Genomic DNA, 14,603 nt, shown 5'->3' with positions numbered 1-14,603 from the left:
AGAGAGGGAGTGGACTCCATTGGACATAATCGCAGGGATGTATCTTAAAAGTGAGGAGGTCACCTAAGGTACCTAGGAGAGAAACCACTTAGAGACTGTCTTGGTGAATCCCTAAAATCTAAAGGCAGAGAGATGAGGCTGAGGCCAAATCAGAACCTATACAACGGGAGGTGATGGGGTTCCTGGGTGTCACTGTAAGAAATCTAACATTCATCTTTGGAAATATTTGTTTATTATTTATTTGGCTGCATGTGGTCTTAGTTGCCTCTTGGCATGTAGGATTTTAGTTCCCTGACCAGGGATCGAACCTGCATCCCCTGCACTGCAGGGCAGATTCTTAACCACTGGACCACCAGGGAAGTTTTTAGCACCCATCTTGACGAATAGTGATTCCCAACCAGCAATTGGGTATCAGAATTACCTGAGTTTAGCTATTTTGAGGTATTTAAACAACACCTCTAGGTATCTCTTGACTTCCTACTTTTGTATTTCGGTCTCCTGTAATGAAAATTACTTCTTTTCAGGGTGTTAGTTCTAGAAGGTCTTGTAGGTCTTGTAGGTCTTCATAGAACTGTTCAACTTCAGCTTCTTCAGCATTACTGGTTGGGGCATAGACTTGGATTACTGTGATATTGAATGGCTTGCCTTGGAAATGAACAGAGATCATTCTGTCATTTTTGAGATTGCATCCAAGTGCTACATTTTGGACTTTTGTTTACTATGATGGCTACTCCATTTCTTCTAAGGGATTCTTGCCCACAGTAGTAGATATAATGGTCATCTGAGTTAAATTCACCCATTCCAGTCCAGTTTAGTTCTCTGATACCTAAAATGTCGACGTTCACTCTTGCCATCTCCTGTTTGACCACTTCCAATTTGCCTTGATTCATGGACCTAACATTCCAGGTTCCTATGCAATATTGCTGTTTACAGCATTGGACTTGACTTCCATCACCAGTCACATCCACAACTGGGCATTGTTTTTGCTTTGGCTCTGTCTCTTCATTCTTTCTGGAGCTATTTCTCCATTGATCTCCAGTAGCATATTGGGCACCTACCAACCTGGGGAGTTCATCTTTCAGTATTCTATCTTTCCGCCTTTTCATACTATCCACGGGGTTCTTAAGGCAAGAATACTGAAGTGGTCTGTCATTTCCTTCTCCAGTCTATCACATTTTGTCAGAACTCTCCACCATGACCTGTCCATCTTGCAAAAGTAGGAAGTCAAGAGATACCTGGAGTAACAGGCAAATTTGGCGTTGGAGTACAATATGAAGCAGGTCAGAGGCTAACAGAGTTTTGCCAAGAGAATGCACTGGTCATAGCAAACACCCTCTTCCAACAACACAAGAAAAGACTCTACACATAGACATCACCAGATGGTCAATACTGAAATCAGATTGATTATATTCTTTGCAGCCAAAGATGGAGAAGCTATACACAGTCAGCAAAAACAAGACCAGGCGCTGACTGTGGCTCAGATCATGAACTCCTTAGTGCCAAATTCAGACTTAAATTGAAGAAAGTAGGGAAAAACACTAGACCATTCAGGTATGACCTAAATCAAATCCCTTACGATTATCAGTGGAAATGACAAATAGATTCAAGGGATTAGATCTGATAGACAAAGAGTGCTTGACGAACTATGGACAGAGGTTCATGGCAGTGATCAAAACCATCCCCAAGAAAAAGAAACGTAAAAAGGCAAAATGGTTGTTCGAGGAGGTCTTACAAATAGCTGAGAAAAGAAAAAACGCAAAAGGCAAAGGAGAAAACGAAAGATATACCCATTCGAATGCAGAGTTCCAAAGAATAGCAAGGAGAGATAAGAAAGCCTTCCTCAGTGATCAATGCAAAGAAATAGAGGAAAACCATGGAATGGGAAAGGCTAGAGATCTCTTCAAGAAAATTAGAGGTACTAAGGGAACATTTCATGCACAGATGGGCACAATAAAGGACAGAAACGGTATGGACTTAACAGAAGCAGAAGATATTAAGAAGAGGTGGCAAGAATACACAGAAGAACTATACAAAAAAGATCTTCACGACCCAGATAATCATGATGGTGTGATCCCTCACCTAGAGCCAGACATCCTGGAATGTGAAGTCAAGTGGCCTGCAGGAAGCATCACTATGAACAAAGCTAGAGGAGGTGATGGAATTCCAGTTGAGCTATTTCAAATCCTAAAAGATGATGCTGTGAAAGTGCTGCACTCAATATGCCAGCAAACTGGGAAAACTCAGCAGTGGCCACAGGACTGGAAGAGGTCAGTTTTCATTCCAATCCCAAAGAAAGGCAATGCCAAAGAATGCTCAAACTACCACATAATTGCACTCATCTCACACACTAGCAAAGTAATGCTCAAAATTCTCCAAGCCAGGATTCAGCAATACGTGAACCATCAACTTCCAGATGTTCAAGCTGGATTTATAAAAGGCAGAAGAACCAGAGATCAAATTGCCGACATCTGCTGGATCATAGAAAAAGCAAAAGAGTTCCAGAAAAATGTCTGCTTCTGCTTTATTGACTATGCCAAAGCCTTTGACTGTGTGGATCACAACAAACTGAGGAAAACTCTTCAAGAGATGGGAATACCAGACCACCTGACATGCCTCCTAAGAAATCTGTATGCAGGTCAAGAAGCAACAGTTAGAACTGGACGTGGAACAACAGACTGGTTCCAAACTGGGAAAGGAGTACATTAAGGCTGTATATTGTCACCCTGCTTATTTAACTTACATGCAGAGCACATCATGAGAAACGCTGGGCTAGAGGAAGCACAAACTGGAATCAAGACTGCTGGGAGAAATATCAATAAACTGAGATATGCAGATGACACCATCCTTACGGCAGAAAATGAAGAAGAACTAAAAAGCCTCTTGATGAAAGTGAGAGAGGAGAGTGAAAAAGTTGGCTTAAAGCTCTCAACATTGAGAAAACTAAGATCATGGCATCCAGTCTCATCACTTCATGGGAAATAGATGGGGAAACAGTGGAAACAGTGTCAGACTTTATTTTGGGGGGCTCCAAAATCACTGCAGATGGTGACTGCAGCCATGAAATTAAAAGATTCTTACTCCTTGGGAGAAAAGTTATGACCAACCTAGACAGCATATTAAAAAGCAGAGACATTACTTTGCCAACAAAGGTCCATCCAGTCAAAGCTATGGTTTTTCCAGTAGTCATGTATGGATGTGAGAGTTGGACTGTAAAGAAAGCTGAGTGCCGAAGAATTGATGCTTTTGAGCTGTGGTGTTGGAGAAGACTCTTGAGAGTCCCTTGGACTGCAAGGAGGTCCAATCAGTCCATCCTAAAGGAAATCAGTCCTGAATATTCATCGAAAGGACTGATGCTGAAGCTGAAACTCCAATACTTTGGCCACCTCCTGAGAAGAACTGACTTCTTCAAAAAGACCCTGATGCTGGGAAGGATTGGGGGCAGGAGAAGAAGGGGACAACAGAGGATGAGATGGCTGGATGGCATCACCAATTCGATGGACATGAGTTGGGTAAACTCCGGGAGTTGGTGATGGACAGGGAGGCCTGGCGTGCTGCAGTCCATGGAGTCACAAAGAGTCGGACTCGACTGAGCAACTGAACTGAACTGAAACAACACGTGGGGGGAGGGATGTCCAGTTAGGACCCATTCTGTAGATCAAGAGAGGGGCTGGGCTGCATCTAAGGCTTGGAAACGTAGCCATGTAGTTAGTCATCAAAACCCCCAGAATATAATGAAGATGTTCATCTGAGGAGACTGTCTAGAGTCAGGACAGAAAAGAACTCATATCAGTGCCTCAAATAACATTCTTTGGAGCAAGATGTGGCCATCAATTCCTTACATCAAAATTGAGCAAACTTCGGGAGATAGTGAAGGACAAGGAAGCCTGACATGCTGCAGTCCATGGGGTTGCAAAGAGTGGGATACGACTTAGCGACTGAACACAACAATGCAAGGCCTAGTGTGGGATGACCAGGTGGGCTCTTTGGTGCACAGAGGAAACCATGCTGTGCTGCTTTGGGCTGTGTTTGCCCCGATCTGTTCCTCGCCCTCCCCTTTCTGCTGCATCCCAGGCCACAGTTCATCTCCCCTTCATCTGGATTTACCTTGGGTTCTGCCAATGGAAAGCAGTGTCAGGAGCCTGGAGGGGAGGAGGAAGAGGCCAGGGCAATTCTCCCCTTGCATGGTAAGCTCGCCTCTCTCCCTGTGGCTGTGCCCTCTCCACCACTCCAGCCAGCTAGACAATCCTACTGGGTTTCCAACTTCCATCAGGTGACTTTGTCTCCAGGCCCTGGTGACCCCACCTCCTCGCTTCATTCCTCCAGCCTGGAGCAGTGGTGGCTTCCCACTGCTGTTAATTTCCACTGGCTTTACTGGCTTTTGTCGGCCCCTCAGCTCCTCTATCTGCTGCATAACCACCCCAGTGTGTTAACATCCCTCTGTTCTAATACTGGAGTGGTTTCTGTATCCTCATCAAGCCCTCACAGGCATAGCAGCTCCAGCCTGCCGATTCCAAATCAGAAAGTGGGCTCTGTGTTGTCAGATATCCCAGCGTGGCAGAAGCCAGAGATGAGGAGGTCATGGGGAAGGTTCCGAGAGTTCAAACACCATGGATGACAATGGTCCTCTGACTTCAGAGTGGATAGAGGCAGCGAGAGAGACTGAAGAGGAGCAGCTGCAGCAGTTCACATGCTGGGTCAATGAACAGACTTTTTAAAAGCACCTACTGTGTGCAGGCACTGTGGGAGGAGCTGGGGTCAAAGTGGTGAGCTAGAGAGATGAGTTCCTGCCCTTGTAGGCATACCTGATAGTGGCAGAGACAGACAAATGACAAGGAGAACAGTGGATGTTATGTATGTACCATGCAGAGAATGAAAGGTGGTTGACATTGTGTGAATATGGATATGGGCTTGGCTTTAGTGACAATTGAGGTGGGGGCATCTAAGCTGAGGCCCAAAGGAAAAGAGAAAGCCAGTCCTACAAAGAATCACATTCTTAGAAGGGGGAATGGCTATCACAAAGTCCCCGAGGCAGGGACGAGCTGGGAGTGTGTGAGCAAAGCAAGAAGGATGGCAAGGCTGGGGCAGAAAGAGTGAAGGTGGAGGCAGGGGACTATGTGAAGATGGGGATGCTGCAAGAGCCACAGGAAGGGGTTCAGATTTTACACTAAGTGCAATATGAAGGCATTGGAAGTTTTTAAGAAAAAATCGCTTCTCGGCCTTTTGGCTAAGATCAAGTGTAGTATCTGTTCTTATCAGTTTAAGAAAGAAAGTAATATGATCTGATTTATGTTTTTGGAGGAGGCCCAAAATGAGTGTGAGGGATACAAGTGGGGCACAAGATTAGATGCTGGGAAACCAGTTTGTAAGCGACTGCAGCGGTCCAGGTAGGACCAAGAGATGCTCAGACCAAGGTGTTAACAGTGAAGGGGTGAGAAGTAGGTGGGTTTGGGAGGGTACTGTGTCACACAAACAGGGAAGGGAGTTTTCAGACAGGAATGATCTGGAGGACATAATCAAATGCAGACTGCTGGGCCCCAATCCCCTGGGACTTGGGTTCAGTAAGCCCAGGGCAACATAGAATTTGCATTTCTAACATGTTGTCATATGATGTTGATGCTGATGCTGATGCTGCTGGTCCGGAGATCACACTTTGAAAACCACTGTTCTGGAACAACACCTTCTGCTAGAAATATAACTCGGAGCCACATATGTGATTTTAACATTTCTAGTAGCCACATTTAAAAGGTAAAAAGCAACAGTTCAGTTCAGTCACTCAGTCGTGTCCAACTCTTTGCGACCCCATGAATCACAGCACGCCAGGCCTCCCTGTCCATCACCAGCTTCCGGAGTTTACCCAACTCATGTCCATCGAATCGGTGATGCCATCCAGCCATCTCATCCTCTGTCGTCCCCTTCTCCTCCCGCCCCCAATCCTTCCCAGCATCAGGGTCTTTTCCAATGGGTCAACTCTTCGTATGAGGTGGCCAAAGTATTGGAGTTTCAGCTTCAACATCAGTCCTTCCAATGAACACCCAGGGCTGATCTCCTTTAGGATGGACTGGTTGGACCTCCTTGCAGTCCAAGGGACTCTCAAGAGTCTTCTCCAACACCACAGTTCAAAAGCATCAATTCTTCGGCGCTCAGCTTTCTTCACAGTCCAACTCTCACATCCATATATGACTACTAGAAAAACCATAGCCTTGACTACATGGACATTTGTGGGCAAAGTAATGTCTCTGCTTTTAAATATGATATCTAGGCTGGCCATAACTTTTCTTCCAAGGAGTAAACATCTTTTAATTTCGTGGTTGCAATCACCATGAGCAGTGATTTTGGAGCCCCCAAAAATAAAGGCTGACACTGTTTCCACTGTTTCCACTGTTTCCCCATCTATTTCCCATGAAGAGATGGGACCAGATGCCATGATCTTAGTTTTCTGAATGTTGAGCTTTAAGCCAACTTTTCACTCTCCTCTCTCACTTTCATCAAGAGGCTTTTTAGTTCTTCTTCGTTTTCTGCCATAAGTGTGGTGTCATCTGCATATCTGAGGTTATTGATATTTCTCCCGGCAATCTTGATTCCAGCTTGTGCTTCCTCTAGCCCAAAGTTTCTCATGATGTACTCTGCATATAAGTTAAATAAGCAGAGTGACAATATACAGCCTTGACATACTCATTTTTTTATTTGGAACCAGTCTGTTGTTCCATGTCCAGTTCTAACTGTTGCTTCCTGATCTGCATACAGGTTTCTCAAGAGGCAGGTCAGGTGGTCTGGTATTCCCATCTCTTTCAGAATTTTCCACAGTTTATTGTGATCCACACAGTCAAAGGCTTTGGCATAGTCAATAAAGCAGAAATAGATGTTTTTCTGGAGCTCTCTTGCTTTTTTGATGATCCAGCGGGTGTTGGCAATTTGATCTCTGGTTCCTCTGCCTTTTCTAAAACCAGCTTGAACATCTGGAAGTTCACGGTTCACGTAATGCTGAAGCCTGGCTTGGAGAATTTTGAGCATTACTTTACTAGCATGTGAGATGAGTGCAATTGTGCAGTAGTTTGAGCATTCTTTGGCATTGCCTTTCTTTGGGATTGGGATGAAAACTGACCTCTTCCAGTCCTGTGGCCACTGCTGAGTTTTCCAAATTTGCTGGCATATTGAGTGCAGCACTTTCACAGCATCATCTTTTAGGATTTGAAATAGCTCAACTGGAATTCCTCAAAGGTGATGCTGTGAAAGTGCTGCACTTGATATGCCAGCAAATTTGGAAAACTCAGCAGTGGCCACAGGACTGGAAGAGGTCAGTTTTCGTTCCAATCCCAAAGAAAGGCAATGCCAAAGAATGCTCAAACTACCACACAATTGCACTCATCTCACATGCTAGTAAAGTAATGCTGAAAATTCTCCAAGCCAGGCTTCAGCAATACGTGAACCATCAACTTCCAGATGTTCAAGCTGGTTTTAGAAAAGGCAGAGGAACCAGAGATCAAATTGCCAATATCCGCTGGATCATCGAAAAAGCAAGAGAGCTCCAGAAAAACATCTATTTCTGCTTTATTGACTATGCCAAAGCCTTTGACTGTGTGGAACACAATAAACTGTGGAAAATTCTGAAAGAGATGGGAATACCAGACCACCTGACCTGCCTCTTGAGAAACCTGTATGCAGGTCAGGAAGCAACAGTTAGAACTGGACATGGAACAACAGACTGGTTCCAAATAGGACAAGGAGTACGTCAAGGCTCTATATTGTCACCCTGCTTATTTAACTTACATGCAGAGTACATCATGAGAAACGCTGGGCTGGAAAAAACACAAGCTGGAATCAAGATTGCCGGGAGAAATATCAATAACCTCAGATATGCGGATGACACCACCCTTATGGCAGAAAGTGAAGAAGAACTAAAGAGCCTCTTGATGAAGGTGAAAGAGGAGAGGGAAAAAGTTGGCTTAAAGCTCAACGTTCAGAAAACTAAGATCATGGCATCTGGTCCCATCTCTTCATGGGAAATAGATGGGGAAACAGTGGAAACAGTGTCAGACTTTACTTTTTTGGGCTCCGGAATCACTGCTGATGGTGACTGCTGCCATGAAATTAAAAGACACTTACTCCTTGCAAGGAAGGTTATGGCCAACCTAGATAGCATATTGAAAAGCAGAGACATTACTTTGCCAACAAAAGTCCGTCTAGTCAAGGCTATGGTTTTTCCAGTGGTCATGTATGGATGTGAGAGTTGGATGGTGAAGAAAGCTGAGCGCTGAAGAATTGATGCTTTTGAACTATGGTGCTGGAGAAGACTCTTGAGAGTCCCTTGGACTGCAAGGAGATCCAAGCAATCCATCCTAAAAGAGATCAATCCTGGGTGTTCATTGGAAGGACTGATGTTGAAGCTGAAACTCCAATACTTTGGCCACCTCATGCGAAGAGTTGACTCATTGGAAAAGACCCTAATGCTGGGTAGGACTGGGGGCGGGAGGAGAAGGGGACGACAGAGGATGAGATGGTTGGATGGCAATACCGACTCGATGGACATGGGTTTGGGTAGACTCCGGGAGTTGGTGATGGACAGAGGGGCCTGGCGTGCTGCAATTCATGGGGTCGCAAAGACTCGGACACGACTGAGCGACTGAACTGAACTGAACTGGAATTCCATCACCTCCACTAGCTTTGTTCGTGGTGATGCTTCCTAAGGCCCACTTGACTTCACATTCCAGGATGTCTGGCTCTAGGTGAGTGATCACACCATCATGATTATCTGGGTCGTGAAGATCTTTTTTGTACAGCTCTTCTGTGTATTCTTGCCACCTCTTCTTAATATCTTCTGCTTCTGTTAAGTCCATACCATTTCTGTCCTTTATCAAGCCCATCTTTGCACGAAATGTTCCCTTGGTATCTCTAATTTTCTTGAACAGGTGAAAGTAATTTTAATAAGGTAGCACATGCATGTATTTTATTGTTACTATCTACCAAAGACAATCATTTCAATGTTATCCATGTTTTTTAATGTCTTGAGTTACTTCACACTCTTTTTTTAAAAAATTATTTACTTATTTATTTTGGTTGCACCGGGTCTTCAGTGCTGCACATAGGCTTTCTCTGCTTGTTGTGAGCAGGCCCTACTCTTTGTTGCAGAGCACGGGCTTCTCATCATTAAATTCTTTTTTTTTTGGTACTCTTTGAAATCCCAGTGTGTATTTTATACTTACAGCACACATCTTCATTAGGACTAGTTAAGCTCTCAAAAGGGCTTCCCAGGTGGTGCTAGCGGTAAAGAACCTGCATAGGAGACACATAAGAGGTGTGGGTTCGAGCCCTAGATCAAAAAGAGCCCCTGGAGGAGAGTATGATAACCCACCCCAGTATTCTAGCCTGGAGAATCCCATGGGTAGAGGAACCTGGCGGAAAGAGTTGAACACGACTGTAGTGACTTATTGTGTGCCCCGAATGCTCACAGGCACAAGCTCTCAGTAGCCACTTGTGTGGCCAGTGGCTACCCTATTGAACAGCACAGGACAGGCCTGTTAGTACAGGACCAGCGAGCTGAGGATGGAGGATTGCTTCCTGAGTTTAGCAACAAGGAAGAGCTGTAGCAATAGGCCACACTTGTGAAACAGGGGGAGAGAGCTGGAAGGGAGAGCATGGACACACTTCCTTCCTGAAGTTTGGCCGGGCTTTTATAATGGATGAATTAGGGTGATAGCACTCAGCCCCAACAGTGAAGATTAACATCACACACAAAAAAGAAGCAACTGGGCATTATCACATGCTAAATGATGGAAGAAGGGGACATCATCCATGAAGTGGAGTTGAGCTTGGTTGCTCAGTCGTGTCCGACTCTTTGCAACCCCGTGGATTGTAGCCTGCCAGGTTCTTCTGTCCATAGAATTCTCTGGGCAAGAATACTGAGTGGGTTGCCATTTCCTTCTGCATAGGATCTTCCCAACCCAGGGATCAAACCCAGGTCTCCTGCACTGCAGGTGGATTCTTTACCATCTGAGCCACCAGGGAAGCCATGAAGTATCAGTTCAGTTCAGTTCAGTCGCTGTCGTGTCCGAGTCTTTGCGACCCCATGAATTGCAGCACACCAGGCCTCTCTGTCCATCACCAACTCCCGGAGTCTACCCAAACCCATGTCCATTGAGTCGGTGATGCCATCCAACCATCTCATCCTCTGTCGTCCCCTTCTCCTCCCGCCCCCAATCCTATCCAGCATTAGGGTCTTTTCCAATGAGTCAACCCTTCGCATGAGGTGGCCAAAGTATTGGAGTTTCAGCTTCAACATCAGACCTTCCAATGAACACCCATGAAGTATACTTACCCCTAAATTGAATCTGAATCTGACCCAGCCTCTAGATTTACCAGTTTACAGGGCATACATGCGACAGAACATATTAAAGGACACCAAGAAGCACAACCTGCCAGATCAGACTGTGAAACAAATGAGAGTAAGAGGGAACTGTCATCAAATGAGCCTTAAAGAGGTGTCAACAAAATGGAATACACTACCTTGTTTGGAGTCTGATTTGAACAAGCCAACAGTTAGAAGACACTTACAAGATGATCAGGAAAACTTGGAGATGGGTTGGATATTAGATAACATTATGGAATTATTATTCATTTTTAGGTGTTATAAAAGTATTATGTTTTTTAAGAACCTTCTATTTTAGAGATACATACAGAAGTGTTTATGGATGAAATCATATGTCTGAGATTTGCTTTAAATGAATTCGCCTGGGGAGGGAAGCGGAAAAAATAAAATAAGATCATATGTTGATAACTATTGAAGAAAGGTGATGAGTAGCTGGAGGATCATTATACTATTCTATATTTGTGCTTGGTTGAACATTACCATAAGGGGTTTGTGTGTTTTAAGGGGGTGTGTGCCTGTGAAGAAAAGAAAAAAGAAGGGAAAGGATTTTATTTTTTTTTTTTCCTCTTAAGACTGGAGCGCCAAGAAAATACTAGGGACAGTGGAGATGCAGGAGAGTAGGAAGGCGGGAGAGCAGGCTGCAGTGCACACAACGGGCGTAAGGGTAGAGGGGAGGGTATTAAGTTCTTCCACGAGCCAGGGACTACGTAGAAGCCTGGCGTGCTGCAGTCCATGGGGTCGCAAAGAGTCGGACACGATTTAGCGACTGAAAACAAGCCTCCACAGCTGCTTCAACTTCGGCTCCGGCGTCTGAGGCTCCAGGGTCACCGGCCTCCTATTCCAGACACAGGCTGCCCGCGCCTGCGCAGCAACCCCACCTCTAGGCGCCGGGCTGTCCCTACACCCCAGGATCCCCCGCGCCGCTCTAGAGGCGCGCTCTCTGCGAAGGGCGAGATCTCCGCCTACGGTTTAAGCAAGGTGAGGCATCGTGTATCGCATGGCCTTCTGGGAAATGCAGTTCGCATGCCAGGCCGAAGCTACCGCTTAATCCGCCCCAAAGACTACGCGCCTCACAATGCACCGCGCGCAGCGGCTGAACGGTGTGTTGCTGCCCTCAAGTGGCGATTGAGCGGTGACGTCCCGACCTGGGAAGGGTGCTGAAAGGGATAGGAGCGGGGGCGCGACTGGGGACTCCCAGGTCCCTGGGAAGCCTTTCCAGAGGGTGAAGCCCTCAGACCTGGGCTTAGGAGAGTGGTGAAGAGGTTGGAGGTGGGGCCTGCTATGAAGAATTAAATGAAATCAGAACAATAACTGTTGCCTGTGTATTATTATTGTTACAGCTAGTACTTACAAGAGTAAGCACTTAGGTGCCAGGCATTGCTCCCAGCGCTTTACTTGTATTAACTCATTTAATCCTCCCAAAAGACATTTGGAGTTCTATCAGCCCCCTCTTTACAGGAAGGGAATTTGAACCCAGACTGTCAGGCTTCAGAGTCTGTGCTCTTCTTCGATATGAATTGGACACCCTCTGATCATTCTATTAAACTGTCCCAAGATTGTAATTAACACATGAATCAACTCTAGATGGCCATTAGCAACGCAGATCTCTTTGAGTTGATGATTATCAGCAGGAGTTCCTGCCCAAGTTTGTGATTTAGTTCCTGCTCCAGGACAGAGTTTACAATCAGCTTAGATTTATAATTAGCACACGAATCAGCACAGGTTTGCTTTCACAGGGATAAGATTTCTGATTAGCACTTGAATCAGGAATGGTTTGTGTTACAGCTGGAATTACAGGTTTCTGATTAGCCCACGAGTCTGCACATAGAGATTCTATTCACACCTAGAAAGCCCTCCCCATCCCTTTTGATCCAGGTGACCTCCACCCTCAAATGTTGTCCCCATCCTTTCCCTGAACCCCACCCCCTCTATCACCAACAGGCAGACAGACTTGATGATTTCCTTGCCCCTCCCCTCTCTCCCATGTTGTTCATAGAGAAATATCCCAGCGACAAGCACAGGTTCAGAAATCATCTGTTCTCTTTCTGCCTGAGAAAGAGGAGATGCAATTCCAAAGCCTTAACTGTCTCATTCACGGGCATGTTCCCAGCATCGTGCCTGGCACACAGTAACAGCTCAATAAATGCTTGTAGAAAGAGCGTCAGATTCTCACCATTATCCTTCTGCAGTGATCTAAACATTTATCAAATCAAGCCAGATTCTCTTCACTCTTAAGAGTCAAATTTGTGGTCACCCACCCCAAAGGCAGAGGACCAGAGTAGGTGGGTTGGAGGGTAGTCAGGGTGGGGCTGGGAACATCCTCTGGAGCAGGATTCGTTGTAGTGGATGGAAGAAGATTCCACAGCCCCCTGAAGTTGTGGATCTGGTTGTGGTTGATGTTGGGCCCATTATAATCCATAGTCTTTGTATAACTGTGACTGGGTGGGGGAGGAGCTATCCAGCCTGGAAATATGTTCCCAGCCCCACTTGCATCTCTCGATTAAAATATGGGCAAGAGGGAAGTTCGTGGAAGGTCACTTCTGGACCAAGGTTTTTAAAGAAGCTCACCACCTTCTCCACCCTGTCTCCTCCCATTCACCATGTGCGTGCATGCATGCTAAGTCACTTCAGTGCTGTCTGACTCTTTGCGACCCCATGGACTATAGCCACCAGGCTCCTCTGTCCATGGGATTCTCCAGGCAAGAATACTAGAGTAGGTTGCCATTTCCTTCTCCAGAGGATCTTCCTGATCCAGGGATGGAACCTACGTCTTCTGCATTGGCAGGTGGGTTCTTTACCACTAGTGCCACCTGGTGAAAGCAGATAATTCTGAGCCCCAGGAAATAACAGAGGTGCAAGATAAACAACTGGTTTGTTTATCAGCAGATGAAGGGTGGAGGAGAAGAGGACAACAGAGAATGAGGTGGTTGGATGGCACCACCGACTCAATGGACATGAATTTGAGTAAACTCCGGGAGTTGGTGATGGACAGGGTGGCCTGGCGTGCTGCAGTCCATGGGGTCACAAATAGTCAGACACGACTGAGCAACTGAACTGACTGTCTGACTAGAGGATAGCTGGCTACCTGTGGCAAGACACCTCTGGCCAGAAATAAACTATTGTATGAAGTAACTGAAATGCAGGGGGTTATTTGTTACTGCAGTTGGCATTACATTCACTAATACACTGCTCCTTCCTTTCTGGTCTCTGGATATCAGTAAAGCTTGAGCCCTCCTATCATTCTGTAAAGTGAGCCCCAAATCCCTAACTGTGGTTTTCAGGATTTCACAGAACAGGTCTCTACAATGGCCCTGAGTCTCTACGTTTGCTGGTTAAAAGTTTTCAACATATTTCCCTCGATTCTTTGCACAAATGTAAACTTTCCCCCATGTTCTTACAGAAGTCTTTTTCCATGTTGATAGCTGGAAGTCATTAAAACAGTCCCTGAAAGTTTTATTCTGTCTTCTACCATAGTTCAGCAGAACGTCAGTACAGGGTCTCATGGTTGCCATGTAGAAGTTGGTGCTTGCCTGGGACCCATCAGTCTGATTTAGGGTGGTTAGTGTGTATGTACAGGGGGTGGGTGGAGAAGATATGCTCATCTCCTGGCCCCTCTCCATTTGGGGGTGCACATTCAGACATGATCTTTTTAAAGTGAGTCCCTAGTCCTCAGCACTGATTCATGTGCTAATTACAAAGCTGAGCTAATTTCAATGAATCCCCATTGGCTGGACTTGGGTTGTACGAGGAGTTGGTAGGTACTAGTTGAGGATAAGGAGATATACCACTTCCATCCCTTCTTGCTCTAACAACCCCCTGACTTGGAAGGGGCCTCAGTTTATTTAAAAAACCACCTTTTTTTTGGCAGACAGACTCTATCTGTTGATTTGAATGTACATGTATGTGCACGTGTGTGTGTCCATCCTGTGTAGATGTCTGATGTGACTCTCAGAATGTTCCTTGTGTCTATGTGTGGGAATGTGGCTCACACATGTGTACAAGAGAGAATCTGTGTGCCAAGTGTGTTTTTGCACATGTGACTTCTCACATGTCTGAATGTGAATCTATGTGTGTTTTGGAAGTGTGTCTAAGTATGTTTTTGTGTGCCCCCCCAACCCCCCTGCATGCGTGCGTCCCCATTCGTGTCTGACTCTTTGAGACTCCAAGGATTATAGCCTGTCAGGCTCCTCTGTCCATGGAATTTTCCAAGCAAGAATACTGGAGCAGGTTGCTATTTCCT

At 45.6% G+C, this 14,603-nt stretch overlaps 1 pseudogene; it reads left to right on the top strand.

Annotated features, from left to right (window-relative positions):
* Nucleotides 1-5,204: 5,204 nt before the first annotated feature.
* LOC145516026 (U2 spliceosomal RNA) lies at nucleotides 5,205-5,308 on the top strand (annotated as a pseudogene).
* Nucleotides 5,309-14,603: the final 9,295 nt, after the last annotated feature.

The sequence above is a fragment of the Giraffa tippelskirchi genome, chromosome 7, assembly GCF_054371585.1.
Source record: "Giraffa tippelskirchi isolate mGirTip1 chromosome 7, T2T-mGirTip1v1.2.pri, whole genome shotgun sequence".
Classification (NCBI taxonomy): domain Eukaryota; kingdom Metazoa; phylum Chordata; class Mammalia; order Artiodactyla; family Giraffidae; genus Giraffa; species Giraffa tippelskirchi.
Note: the sequence above shows the minus strand (reverse complement) of the source record. Positions and strands in the feature narration are given on the sequence as shown.